Source organism: Tachyglossus aculeatus, chromosome 17, assembly GCF_015852505.1.
Source record: "Tachyglossus aculeatus isolate mTacAcu1 chromosome 17, mTacAcu1.pri, whole genome shotgun sequence".
Taxonomy (NCBI): Eukaryota; Metazoa; Chordata; class Mammalia; order Monotremata; family Tachyglossidae; genus Tachyglossus; species Tachyglossus aculeatus.
In genome coordinates this window covers 6,559,568-6,573,894 of record NC_052082.1, presented here as the reverse complement: position 1 = coordinate 6,573,894, position 14,327 = coordinate 6,559,568, and the positions used below count along the sequence as shown (strand labels likewise).

At 43.3% G+C, this 14,327-nt stretch overlaps 1 non-coding gene across 1 annotated transcript; it reads left to right on the top strand.

Annotated features, from left to right (window-relative positions):
- The first annotated feature begins 13,924 nt into the window (after positions 1 to 13,924).
- Positions 13,925 to 14,061, top strand: LOC119939777. The gene has a single exon (XR_005454740.1). It is a non-coding gene; the product is annotated as a small nucleolar RNA SNORA7 (small nucleolar RNA).
- The last annotated feature ends 266 nt before the right edge of the window (positions 14,062 to 14,327 follow it).

The following is a 14,327-nucleotide window of genomic DNA, read 5'->3' as shown; positions in this document are numbered from 1 at the left end:
TCTCCCACTTCATCTAAAAAAAGATCCTTCCCCCTTATCTTCAAACCTGTCCGGCAGCTCTCTCCGGTGGAAATCTTGGTTCTCTTCATTTGTTACCCTCTTCATGGCATTCTTTGCTCCTAATTATACTCCATTCTTGTCTGGCTCACCTCAGACCCCATGCTCATATTGTCCCCTTAGCCTGGAACTCTCTTCCCTTCTAAATCCACTAGAGCAAGCCAGCCCCACTTAGAAAATCCTTCTGAAATCTCCTCCTTCCTCCAACAATTAATTCCTTCCCGAGTTGATTTCCAATATTCAGAATCTTAAACACAGTAGCTGCCACTAGCAGTTATATTTATTCCCAACCTCGGTGCTCCTGTACGTGTGTCTAGTCAGAAGGTCATGGGTTCTAACCCCGGCTCTGCCACTTGTCTGCTTTGTGACCTTGGGTAAGTCACTTCACTTCTCTTTGCTGCATCTACCTCATCTGCATAAGGAGGATTGAGATTGTAAGCCCCATGTGGGACAGGGACGGTGTCCAACTGGATTTGCTTGTATCCACCCCGGTGCTTAGTACAGTGCCTGGCACATAGTAAGCACTTAACGAATGCCATTAATATTATTATTATTCAAATGAATATTCAATTATTCCATTTCCACTATTTGTAAATATGTCTGGGTCTCTCTCCTGTGGACAGAGAATTGGCATGTGTTTCTTTTGTACTTTCCCCAGTATTGCTTACAGTGGGGGCTTGATAAACAGCATGACTACCGTTGGTGACAAATTCTCTTCTCAGGTTAATTAATTAATTAATAATGGCATTTGTTAAGTGCTTACTCTGTGCAAAGCACTGTTCTAAGCATTGGGGGGGATACAAGGTGATCCGGTTGTCCCACGTGGGGCTCACCACCTTAATCCCCATTTTATAGATGAGGTAAATGAGGCTCAGAGAATCAATCAATCAATTGTATTTATTGAGCGCTTACTGTGTGCAGAGCACTGTACTAAGCGCTTGGGAAGTACAAGTTGGCAACATATAGAGACAGTCCCTACCCAACAGTGGGCTCACAGTGTAGAAGAAGAAGATTCAGAGAAGTTAAGTGACTTGCCCAAGATCACGCAGCAGACATGTGGCAGGGCTGGAATTCGAACCCGTGACCTCTGACTCCAAAGCCCATGCTCTTTCCACTGACCCATGCTGCTTCTCTTAATAAGGTTACCTTCTTAAAGGGGGAGGGTTGTCACCACACTCAGTTTTTATGGGCTGAGGACTTTGAAGACCCCTGAGGCACGCAGGGAGAAATGCATAGTGAGAAGCAGCACGGCCTAATGGCTAGAGGAGTCAGAAAGATCTGGGTTCTAGTTCTGCCTCTACCATCTGTCAGCTGTTTGACCTTGAGCAAGTCATCTCATATGTAAAATGGGGATTAGGACTGTGAGCCCCATGTGGGACAGAGACTGTGTCCAACCCGATTTGCTTAAATCCATCCCAGCACTTAGTACACTGCCTGGCACATAGTAATAATAATATAATAATAATGGCATTTATTAAGCGCTTACTATGTGCGCAGCACTGTTCTAAGCGCTGGGGGGAAATACAAGATGATCAGGTTGTCCCACGTGGGGCTCACAGTCTTCACCCCCATTTTACAGATGAGGGAACTGAGGCCCGGAGAAGTGAAGTGACTTGCCCAAAGTCACCCAGCGGACAAGTGGTGGAGCCGGGATTCGAACCCATGACCTCTGACTCCAAAGCCCGGGCTCTTTTCACTGAGCCACGCTGCTTCTCTAGTAAGCTAGTAAGCTCTAAAGAAATATTACAATTATGTTTGCTCCTTATAAATCAAAGGCAGATTGGGAGGGAGGAGGAAGAGGGGGAGAGGAACTGACCTGCCTTTAGATAGAGAGGATGATGTTTCCAGTCAGAGGAGCGGAAGCCATTTCCTGTGATCTCAGATGGCAGCACTTTCTTCTCCGGAAGCAGCCGTCGCTGTTTCTGTGCCACTGGCGACACTGCAAAATGCGGTGGGATTCGTCTGTGATCTGGAAGTTGAATGGGTTTCAGGTGGCATCTCGAGCTGCAGAGAGCGTGGCTGCCTGAGAAAACACTGCCATTCACCTGCCCCACTTTCACCAGACCGCTGATTTTTGAATTCTACCTTCCCCTCCGTCACCCCCTGGAGAAGCTTTGGCTGTCTTCATAGCATTTTAGATAATTTCCTGGATCCAACCACCTCGCTATGTGAGTGAAAACCCAGCGTTTGTACACCCAGAGCTGTTTCAAACTCAAAAAGGTAAATGGAAAGCGAAGGCCTCTGCCCACCACTCAGTTTTGCAAGTGTTTAATGGCCAGAAAATGAGAAAAAGACGCAGAATCTCCCTTGCCTTCTGGCTACTTCAGGGAAACTTACAGGGTGGTTTCTTGTCACTCACTCCCCACAAAAACCGCATACTGGCTGAAACTTTGTGCTACATCAGGCACTTGAACAACTGTGACTTCATTAATACTATTCAGGATCCCAGACGGCTTAGAGGGTCTGATAACTCCCTGCCTAGCATTGCTACACAATGAGCATCAGTTAATGATTGGTACTTTAAGGAAACTCACCAGTATTTTTTGAAACAAAACAATCAGTATTATTTGTTGAGCACCTGTTGTGTGCAGAGCATTATACAAAGTGCTTATTCTCTGCCCTCAAGGACATTACAATTTAGCGGGGAGACAAATAATAATAATGATGGTATTTGTTAAGCGCTTACTATGTGCAAAGCACTGTTCTAAGCACTGGAGAGAGAAGGGAAAGAGTGTGAGCATATGAGTCAGTTCTTAAATTATAGGCTATACATTATATCAATCAGTGGTATTTATTGAGCACTTACTACTTGCAGAGCACTGTACTAAATGCTTGTATGTAGATAAAGGTGAAGATCAGTTACACTATTGCTGTTGTTGAGATTGTGAGCACGTTGTGGGCAGGGAATGTGTCTGTTGTTGTACTCTCCCAAGCGCTTAGTAGAGTGCTTTGCACACAGTAAGTGCTGAATAAATAAAATTGAATGAGTGAATGAATGTTGTTGTTATTATTATTATTATCATTCTTATGGTACTTGTTATGCACTTATTATGCTTTGGGCACTGTACTAAACTCTGGGGTAGATACAGATACAAGTTAATCAGATTGGTCACAGTCCACAACCCACATGGGGCTCACCTTCTTAATTCCCATTTACAGATGAGGTAAATGAGGTACAGAGAAGTTACATGACTTGCCCAAAGTTGCACAGCAGCCAATTGGCAGAGCTGAGATTAGAATCCAGATTCTCTAACTCTTCAGGCCTGCGCTTTTTCCACTCAGTCACACTGCTTCTCAGACAGCTGACGGATGACAGCTTTACACCCCATCAAGTGAAAATTATTGTAAAGTGAGAGAGAAATGACTGTGAAGCTATTCCCAATGCCAGGGTAGTCAAGTCGACTTTCTCGAAAGCGAGGATTATGCCGAACTCATTCTCATGAGGGTAACTGGCTACTCTGCTTCCTCCTCTGTGTGAGAGGTGTTTCCACCAGGCCTGTTATTCAGGTGTATTTGCTAGCCAATCCTCTCAGCCTGCTGCCATTTCTGCCTACAAAGTAAGAGGATTCAGCCGGGTCCCTTCATTGAAACCTTTACAAACCTTCTAGACTGTGAGCCCACTGTTGGGTAGGGACTGTCTCTATATGTTGCCAACTTGTACTTCCCAAGCGCTTAGTACAGTGCTCTGCACACAGTAAGCGCTCAATAAATACGATTGATTGATTACAAAGGAAGCATTATCATAATCGAGAAGGACACCCAGTAGGTCACTGATTAAATAAATTATTCTTTCCCTCCCTTGTTTGCAATCTTAAGCAAAGGAAAAAAATCCTGGAGGCCATCTCTGGGAAGGATGTCCTTGTTTCCGGATCATCACCACTGAGAATTGTCCATTCTCTTCAAGAATGGCTCAGCAGTTCTTTGCTCCTCAAGGCAAACCGCCTCTTGGATTGCAGGGAGGACATTTCCCTTGGTCAAAACCTGGAAAGATGAAAGCCTCATATGGACACAAGTGGCAGAGCCAGGATTAATGCCCAGGTTTTCTGATCCCACAGTCCATGCTCTTTCCACTGGACCACACTGCTTCCTCCCTTTCAGGATGTTTCAGCTCCTCCTTTAACCTGTAAGTTCCTCATGGGCATTGATCAGGTTTACCTTCTCTACTGCACTGTACTCTCTAAAGTGCTTAGCACAGTGCTCTGCACAAAGTAAGCACTCAAATACCATCGAGTGATTTAGCAAGCAGGTGATTTGAAATCACGGTCTCACTATTCTGCATTGCTTTCCAAGCCATCAAACAAAATAAATATACATTTGATGTCTGTGCACTCAGCATGAGTAGACCGATTTACTTTAGACACTGGAACTGAAATGAATTCTGCATGGAAGTATGTTATCTAGGTTGGGTCAGACTGTGACATAGTGTTGTTTAGAATATTGTAATAGAAATGGGCTTTCCATTATTCTGGACACTTTAAACGGCAGATGGAATTCGCCGTTTCATTAACTCCTGGAAAAGGTGCAGTTTAGCTGAAGACACTTTAGAAAACAACCAGCTCAAGTGACACCTTCTTTTATTCCCATCAATTAGTCAGAAGATAAGGAAGGATTGTACCTATTTGTTATATATTCCCTTATCTCCATTCATCTCCAAGCGACTCTTTGAATAACCTCTATATGATACAGCCCAATCAACCAGAGAAAACCTGTCTGCGATGGCCATGATTGCTTCTGAAAATGGATATTGCAATCATTATGCTTAGTATACTCTGTTTGTGGTAGGAGATGGTGTGTGAAGTTCTCTGAGATGTAAAGGCAGGGTGTCCGGGGCATCTGAAAGGTTTGAAGAGTTGCCCGATGCTACTTGGGAAATAGAGCTAGGAGCCCCAGGAAGCCATTTAAGCACTTAGTACAGTGCTCTGCACACAGTAAGTGCTCAATAAATACGATTGAATGAATTTTACCCTCTCAGCTTCTATCGAAAAGTAGCACGGGCTAGTGGAAAGGGACTGCACAGGGCTGGAAGTCAGGAGACCTGAGTTCTAATCCTGAATATGCCATTTGCCTACCACATGACTTTGGGAAGTCACTTAGCTTCTCTGTGCCTCAGTTTCCTCAACTATAAAAGGGGATTCCATACCCTGGAGTTCCATGGGGAATTGAGAACTGTCCGATCTGCTTATACTAAATCTACCCCAGTGCTTAGTTCACTGCTTGATCTGTACCTTAATCTCATCAATGTTGCTGCCAACCCCTCACCCTAGTCCTGCCTCTATTCTGGAAACTCCTCCCTCTTCATATCCAGCAGACAATGACTCTCCCCACCTTCAAATCCTTATTGAAGGCACATCTCCTCCAAGAGGGCTTCCCTGACTAAACTCTTTCCTCTTTTCCCACTCCCTTAGGCATCACTCTGACTTGCTCCCTTTATTCATCCCCCCTCCCCCGGCCTGCAGCACTTATGTACATACCTATAATTTTATTTATTTACATTAATGTCTGTCTCCACCACTAGACTGTAAGCTCATTGTGGGCAAGGAACGTGTCATATTGTTTTTCTCTCCCAAGCACTTAGTACAGGGCTCTGCATACAGTAAGCGCTCAATAAATGTGATTGACTGACTGCTTGGCACTTAATAAGCACTTGGCAAATATCACTCATTCCATGTAAGCTTTACCAGTGTGGACATATGTGATATATGAAGGGGATGGAGCACTGAGAGAAGAATTGCAGATTGACCCAAGAAGAAGATAGGCACTGTGCTAAGTGGACCAGTGTGATGGTTAAGAAAAAAGAACCTTTTCAAAGTGTAATAAATTTTAAGCAGGAGCAGAGGATGCCATATTGAAGAAACAGATGGATGAAATCTGCTTTAAAATCTGGACCATGCAACTTTTATGGAGTTTTTTCAGATATTTTTGACCGTGAAATGCGACATCCTTTTATTTGTAATAGCACCAAAGCCCTCGTCTACGTATAATATACGTTAGCATCCAATTTTGCTCACCCTTGCGCTGCATTATTATTAGAAGTTGAATGCACTGAATTCTGAGGAAACATCAGCTGTGGACTCGAGTGATTTCTCTTTCCCGAGATGAACCGAGTTATCATTTTGCTTCAGGACGGCAATATTTTTTTTCTTCCTACCGAAAGGTAAAAAACAAATAAACAAAAAGAATCCTTCGAACCAGAAAGCATGGGCTCCCATCTCCTCCTGGCCCAGAGGTGATCAGGCTGTTGAGAAAGGTGAAGCGGGGAAGCTTGGGAGAGACAGGGTGGGAGTAGAGGTGGCAACAGTGGCTAATGTAGTTTGGAGAGATGGTCTGAAACGACCTCTCCATCCCCGCCATCTTACCTCCTTCCCTTCCCCACAGCACCTGTATATATGTATATATGTTTGTACATATTTATTACTCTATTTATTTATTTTACTTGTACATATCTATTCTATTTATTTTATTTTGTTAGTATGTTTGGTTTTGTTCTCTGTCTCCCCCTTTCAGACTGTGAGCCCACTATTGGGTAGGGACTGTCTCTATATGTTGCCAACTTGTACTTCCCAAGCGCTTAGTACAGTGCTCTGCACGCAGTAAGCGCTCAATAAATACGATTGATGGTGATGATGATGACCAGCCCACCACTGAAAAAGTTTCCGGGACCTCGGGAAGAATGCAGTGAGAGGGGAAGAGGGCCACTGCTGACAGCCAGACAAAGCCCCTGGCAGGGGCTGGATATGGGGTGTGGGCCCCCCTCTGCTTCTGCACCCACCTCACATAACTTCTCTGTGCCTCAGTTTCCTCATCTCTGAAATACCTGTTCTCCCTGATGGTTTTGACACCTGTCTCCGTGTTCTGTTTTGTTGTCTGTCTCCTCCTTCTAGACTGTGAGCCCGTTGTTGGGTCGGGACCGTCTCTATATGTTACCGACTTGTACTTCCCAAGCACTTAGTACAGTGCTCTGCACACAGTAAGCGCTCAGTGAATACGATTGGATGAATGAATTAATAATAATATTAATAATAATAATAATAATAATAATGATGGCATTTATTAAGCACTTACTATGTGCAAAGCACTGCTCTAAGCACTGGGGAAATTACAAGGAGATCAGGTTGTCCCACGTGGGGCTCACAGTCTTAATCCCCATTTTACAGATGAGGGAACTGAGGCCCAGAGAAGTTAAGTGACTTGCCCAAAGTCACTCAGCTGACAATTGGCAGAGTTGACATTCGAACCCATGACCCCTGACCCCAAAGCCCATGCTCTTTCCACTGAGCCACACTGCTTCTATGAGCCCCAAGTGAGAGAGGGTCTCTAATTTACCTGTTTATCTTGTATCTACCCCAACACTTGGTACAACGTTTCAGCACAAAGTAAGGGCTTAACAAATGGCACAGTTATTAGAGTGACAGTGCTAATTTTACCCTTTTTTCTATTGTCTATTGGCCCCTATATGTTTACCCAGAAGATTTAATAACTTTGGAATCTAGGCAGAATATATTCCGTTTTGTGTTTTAACGGTCCTTATTGGACAAATGACTGCTAGTGGCAATTGTTTATTATTTATGGGCTGGATTTTGCCAATGAAGAACTTGAGGCTCAGTGCAGAGAATTTTAAATAGGGAACATTCATCCATTCATTCATTCAATCGTATTTATTGAGTGCTTAATGGGTGCTGAGCACTGTACTAAGTGCTTGGGAAGTACAAGCTGGCAGCATATAGAGATGGTTCCTACCCAACAGCGGACTCACAATCTAGAAGGGGGAGGCAGACAACAAAACAAAACATATTAACAAAATAAAATAAATAGAATAAATATGTACAAGTAAAATCAGTAAATAAATAGAGTAATAAATCTGTACAAACATATATACATATATACAGGTGCTGTGGGGAGGGGAAGGAGGGCGGTGGGGATGGGAAGGGGGAGAGGAATGGGGGGCTCAGTGTGGGAAGGCCTCCTGGAGGAGGTGAGCTCTCAGTAGGGCTTTGAAGGGAGGAAGAGAGCTAGCTTGGCGGATGTGCGGAGGGAGGGCATTCCAGGCCAGGGGGAGGACGTGGGCCGGGGGTTGATGGCAGGACAGGTGAGAACGAGGCCCAGTGAGGAGGTTAGCGGTGGCAGAGGAGCGGAGGGTGCGGGCTGGGTTGGAGAAGGACAGAAGGGAGGTGAGGTAGGAGGGGGCGAGGGGATGGACAGCCTTGAAGCCAAGAGTGAGTAAGGAGATTTTGCCTGATGCTCTTATAAAAATCCACTCTTATATTAGAACCTTAAAACTGGAGAATCCAGGACAAAACATTGTCCCAATGAAGCTCACCTCCTCCAAGAGGCCTTCCCAGACTGAGCCCCCTTTTTCCTCTCCTCCTCCCCATCCCCCCAACCCTACCTCCTTCCCCTCCCCACAGCACCTGCATATATGTCTGCACAGATTTATTTATTTTACTTGTACATGTTTACTATTCTATTTATTTTGTTAATGATGTGCATCTAGCTTTAATTCTATTTGTTCTGATGACTTGACACCTGTTCACAGTTGTCTGCCTCCCCCTTCTAGACTGTGAGCCCATTACTGGGAAGGGACCGTCTATATATGATGACAGCTTGTACTTCCCAAGCACTTAGTACAGTGCTCTGCACACAGTAAGCACTCAATAAATATGATTGAATGAATGAATGAAGTAAAGGATGAAGCGGAGGTCCGTGGGAAAAAACAGGGATCAGAGAGTCCCTCATTATTAGCACCTTTTGGGATGTTATTTGCATTCCTGTCTGTCTTGTTAGTGATTTTAAAGAAAGCATAGTACAGTTCTCTGCACACAGTAAATGATCAATAAATACCATTGATTGATTTACTGACTGACATGTTTATTCAAAGATGAAATGATCTAAGGTTTTAGTGTAACCTGTCAATATCATATACATTTCTGTAATTCAAGAGAACGACTTACTGATTACAGCTTTGTGGAAAATAATTTCCATTTTGGAATCTCTGCTTCTTGGAAGGTGGAGGTTGTTGGTAGACCAGTGAAGCTTCATACAACAGTTTGCTTTCACCTCTCCATTTTTACCCATGCTAATGACAACAATTTTCAATACAATTTTCAATAGTTTACTAACTCTATTACACTCTCATAAGAGCTTATTACACTGCTGAACCTACAGGTACTCAAAAAGCACTTTGAGTCGGGAGAACAAAGTGGGGATGGGAGAGATTTTTTTTCAAACAAATAGCATTTTTGTTGCTTTAATGATTTTTGAAAACTATTTTCAAAGGCCATTAATGTGTACTAGATGGAAGAGTGGAGGGATGAAAAACATTAACCTTAAACTCTATGGATGACTTCTCTTCTGCAAAATGGAGATAATCCCATATATTAGATACTTCATCAGGGAGTTGTGAAAATTAACGTTTGAATGGATTTTACCATTTCCTAGTGGCAAGGTATTCTAGAAACACAAATGACAAATGTGGCCAATTTAGAGATGATAGGGAAACTTTAATTCAAGTATTTATTGAATGTTGTAGGTTTAAATTTATCACCTCAATGATGCATGTAATTTCCTTTTTTTGTATTTCATTTTTTTCTTAATTGAATAGAAAGAGACAAAAGAAAAAAAATGGCACTGTGCCATGGCGTCTTTAGGTAAGAAGATGTTCATGGGAAATTGCAGCTCTTAATTATGAACTTAAAATTATCCCTACTTCTAAACTACCAAATCACAGAAATGCTGCCTTTATAAGACCTCTATTAGTCACTGCTCATAACATTTTCACTCACAAAATGGAAAGAATATTTTTGCCTTTTCCAGCATCAATTTCTCTTCAATCATTAGCTGGAAAATGACATGAATTTCATTTGAGTTGGAAAAAAACAAACGGTTTCAGCCACCAATGAATGAAAAGTAGCTTAATACATTTGCTAAATTTTCCAAAATGTAGGTACCTGATATAAAAGAGAAAGAGAGGCACTTAATAAACGATTGTGGTGATGATAGTGATGATAGTGCTAAAATGATGATTTTTCACTTTTTGCCTGCCCAAAACATACTGTTTAGGAAAAGCGTGAACAAGTGAAAATGGATCCTTAATCAGGTAATTGGATATTTATTGCCACCTATTTATCCACATCTGCATAATTATAAAATCCTGAATCGATATCAGGGAATAAGCAGGTTCTTATTTTCTGAACATGTACCAGTCATTAGTAGGATCAGGAAACTGATTGACTATTTCGGTGGTGTTACATTTTGCATGACAAGAAGCTTTGGAGTGTGCTCTTTTTATTCACTTGTTTTGTAGAGTAGCACAGGATAATGGAATGTGGCAATTTAGAACAAAATATCATATCATCCTTTGTAAATAAAACCCGCTATTCAGCAAATATGCATTTGGGAAGGTTTCGCAAGGCTGAGTTGAAAAAGCAAAGATATTTTTGGCCGGAAAATGAGCATTGCCAAATTTTCCTGGATGATGACACAGGAGGGAAAATAGGTGGGATAGGGAAGGGGGAATATTTTGATCTTCAGCAGAGCACTAGTTCTCTCTCAATGCCTGCTGTTGGCTCTCAGGGGATTGGGCCAGAGAGTGTGGATGGTGCTATGCATTCCATCACCACTACTGGGAAAGCAAATCAATAATAATAATAATGATGGTATTTATTAAGTGCTTACTATGTGCGAAGCACTATTCTAAGTGCTCGGGAGGTTACAAGGTGATCAGGTTCTCCCAAGTGGGGCCCACAGTCTTAATCCTCATTTTACAGATGAGGTAACTGAGGCCCAGAGAAGTGAAGTGACTTGCCCAAAGTCACACAGCTGACAAGTGGCGGAGCGGGATTTGAACCCATGACCTCTGACTCCAAAGCCTGTGATCTTTCCACTGAGCCACGCTGCTTCGGGGGTTTGCTACACTTCTCCCTTATCTTTAAACTGCCCCCAACTGGACAAGGACCTTCTCCGAGCTCCTCACTTGAAACATGTGAAACAAATTAAAGGCCTTAATAATAATAATAATAATAATAACAATAATAATAATAATGTTGGTATTTGTTAAGTGCTTAGTATGTGCCAGGCACTGTTCTAAGCGCTGGGGTAGATACAGGGTAATCAGGTTGTCCCATGTGGGGCTCACAGTCTTCATCCCCATTTTACCGATGAGGGAACTGAGAAGTTAAATGACTTGACCAAGGTCACACAGCTGACAAGTGGTGGAACCGGGATTTGAACCCATGACCTCTGACTCCAAAGCCCGGGCTCTTTCCACTGAGCCACGCTGCTTCCCTAACTGCTTCCTCTTAACTAAGTGTACATTATGCATTAATAATAATAACTATGATGGCATTTATTAAATGCTTACTATGTGCAAAGCACGGTTCTAAGCGCTGGGGAGGTTATAAAGTGATCAGATTGTCCCACGGGGGGGCTCACAGTCTTAATCCCCATTTTCCAGATGAGGTAACTGAGGCCCAGAGAAGTGAAGCGGCTTGCCCAAAGTCACACAGCCGACAACTGGTGGAGCCAGGATTTGAACCCATGAACTCTGACTCCAAAGCCCGGGCTCTTTCCACTGAGCCACGCTGACTTCCAGATATTGAAGTCACAATATTTAAGGTTAGCAAGAACACCTGGGGCATATTTTTTTTTCTTAAATTACCCAGGTACTTCAAAAGATTGGATTGGTGCTAGAGAATGGGGACGTGGAACCAGTCTATTGGTCGATATTATATACCGGATGAAAAATTTGTCTTTCTCTCGCACTTTTCTCTGGTGGCCACTTTTACCTCTGTCCTTCCACCCCCTTTTAGACTGCGAGCCCACTGTTGGGTAGGGACTGTCTGTATATGTTGCCAATTTGTACTTCCCAAGCGCTTAGAACAGTGCTCTACACACAGTAAGCACTCAATAAATATGATTGATGATGATGATGATGATGATGATTTGGATTTTCTTTTCATGGTTCTTCCCTTTCTTCTCCCTTGGTCTTCCTGCGCACTCCATCTCCTCAGAGTTAACATTCAATCAATCAATGGTATTTACTGAGCACTTACACTGTGCAGAGTACTGTATTAAATGCTTGGGAACGTACAGCAAAACAGAGTTGGGAGACATGGTTCCTGCCCGCAGGGAGATTACAAACATTATGAAAAAATCAGAAATTACATATATGAGCATCACTGCATTGGGGTTGAGGCACAGGAAAATAAATGACTTGTCCAAGGTCGTACAGTAGACAAGTGGGAGAGTCAGAATAACAACCCAGGTCCTTCTGACTCCCAAGCCCATGGTCTATTCAGTAGGCCATGCTGCTTCTCTTCTACATGTAGGGCACTGTACTAAGCGCTTGGGAGAGTACAGTGGAACAGAGGCGGCAGACATGTTCCTCGCCCGGAACAAAATCTTTCCTTCCCATGGCCCTTACCAATGGCAACACGTTGGTAGAGGAAAATGGCCTTAATATCAGGGATCCTAAGCAGCTGGGACATCATTAATTTCAAGCCTGGCTTGGCCAAGTCTTCTTCCATTCAGGGAGGGAACGACCAAGGAACAAACCTAATAGCGTTAGTGTTCCCTACGGGTTGTTATGAGCAAAATCAATATGTACTAATGACTGCAGCAATAAATTCAGTCATACTTCATACGGCAGCATTCTACATTTGCCCAGTTGTTGGTGTGACAGAGACTAATAGAGTTTACCCTTTTTAAGTTGTAAATTACTGTGAAAATGCTGAGTCTAACGGTAAAGTACATTTGGGGATGCTTTGAAGCTCGGGAAATATCGGTAATACTTCCACTAAGTATACTATTAAAATAAATAAATAGTATTTATTGCCTGGCGCCCAGCTGCTGTTAGATGAAAAGCGGCGGATAGAGAGAAACACGTCATGTATATTTATCACGCAGGCACGCAGCTCATGTTTTCCTAACGCAGATCCTGAGAGCTGCTTATCACAGATGGTTGCGGAAGATAGTCCTCTTCCTTTGTGGGATCTGGATGACTCCTTAGATGGTCAGGAAGATGGAAATGAGAGAGCCAATCGTTCTGGTAGTTGTAAAACCGCAAGTCTCAGAAGACTTTCCAAGATCTTTGCCCATCTTCATCTATTAGACAGCACAAGCAACTGTTCTACCCTTTCTTAAACTATTTCTTTGTTGGTGTGGGTGTGTCCAGGTATTGTCAGGGAATCGGTAGATTGTATTTACTGTGCGCTTCTTGTATGTAGTCTAAACACTTGGGAAAGTACCATACAACACAGTAGGTAGAAGCCATCCTTGTCCATAGAGAGTTTACAGTCTACAGAGGAGTCAGATATTAAAGCAGATTGTGGATGGGGGAAATAGTGGAGTATTATTCAATGAATGCTACTGATGCAGCTTCTGATGCTAGAGAAGCAGCATGGCTCAGTGGAAAGAGCCCGGGCTTTGGAGTCAGAGGTCATGGGTTCAAATCCCGGGTCCGCCAATTGCCAGCTGTGTGACTTTGTACAAGTCACTTCACTTCTCTGTGCCTGAGTGGCCTCATCTGTAAAATGGGGATTAAGACTGTGAGCCCCCCGTGGGACAACCTGATCACCTTGTAACCTCCCCGGCGTTTAGAACAGTGCTTGGCACATAGTAAGCGCTTAATAAATGCCATCATTATTGTTATTATTATGGATTGATTGGCTAGAGTGGAAATATAGAGTGTGTGAATGTCTCTTAGAAGACATTCTTATCCTTCAACATTTCTCAGGATGCCCAGGGCCAGCCTTTCCGTGCAACCGTTGAACTAAATGTTCTAGGTATTCAGACAGCAATATATAAACAACCTTGCATCTGGGCTTTATTGGGACAAAGAAATCTACTTCTCTGCCTGGGTAAGTGGTAAGTAATCCTCCCAGGGTTGCATCTGGAGAGTTCCAGTACTCTACCAGTCTCAGCTATAGGAGGGAGAGTCAAGCAGAGGCCTACCCATTCCATTTGTAGCTTGGGCAGTGGTTAGCGAATGGAAGGCAATCTGCTCCAAATCAAAACTCACCTATGTTGGGCAGCAGCAGCACGGGAGAGAGTTGAGGGCAACTTAACTGTGCGGAAGGAGGCGATGGTAAAACTCTTCTGCATTTTTACCAAGAAACCTCTATGGATGCACTACCAGAGTGATTGCAGAAGGAGAGCGTTCTGGGAGAGCTGTGTCCATGGTGTCGCAATGGGTCAGAAACGACTCGACGGCATAAGACAAGAAAAGTGGCTAGTCTATTTTAATGGGGCAGTCTGACAAGAGGAACTGCCAGTTC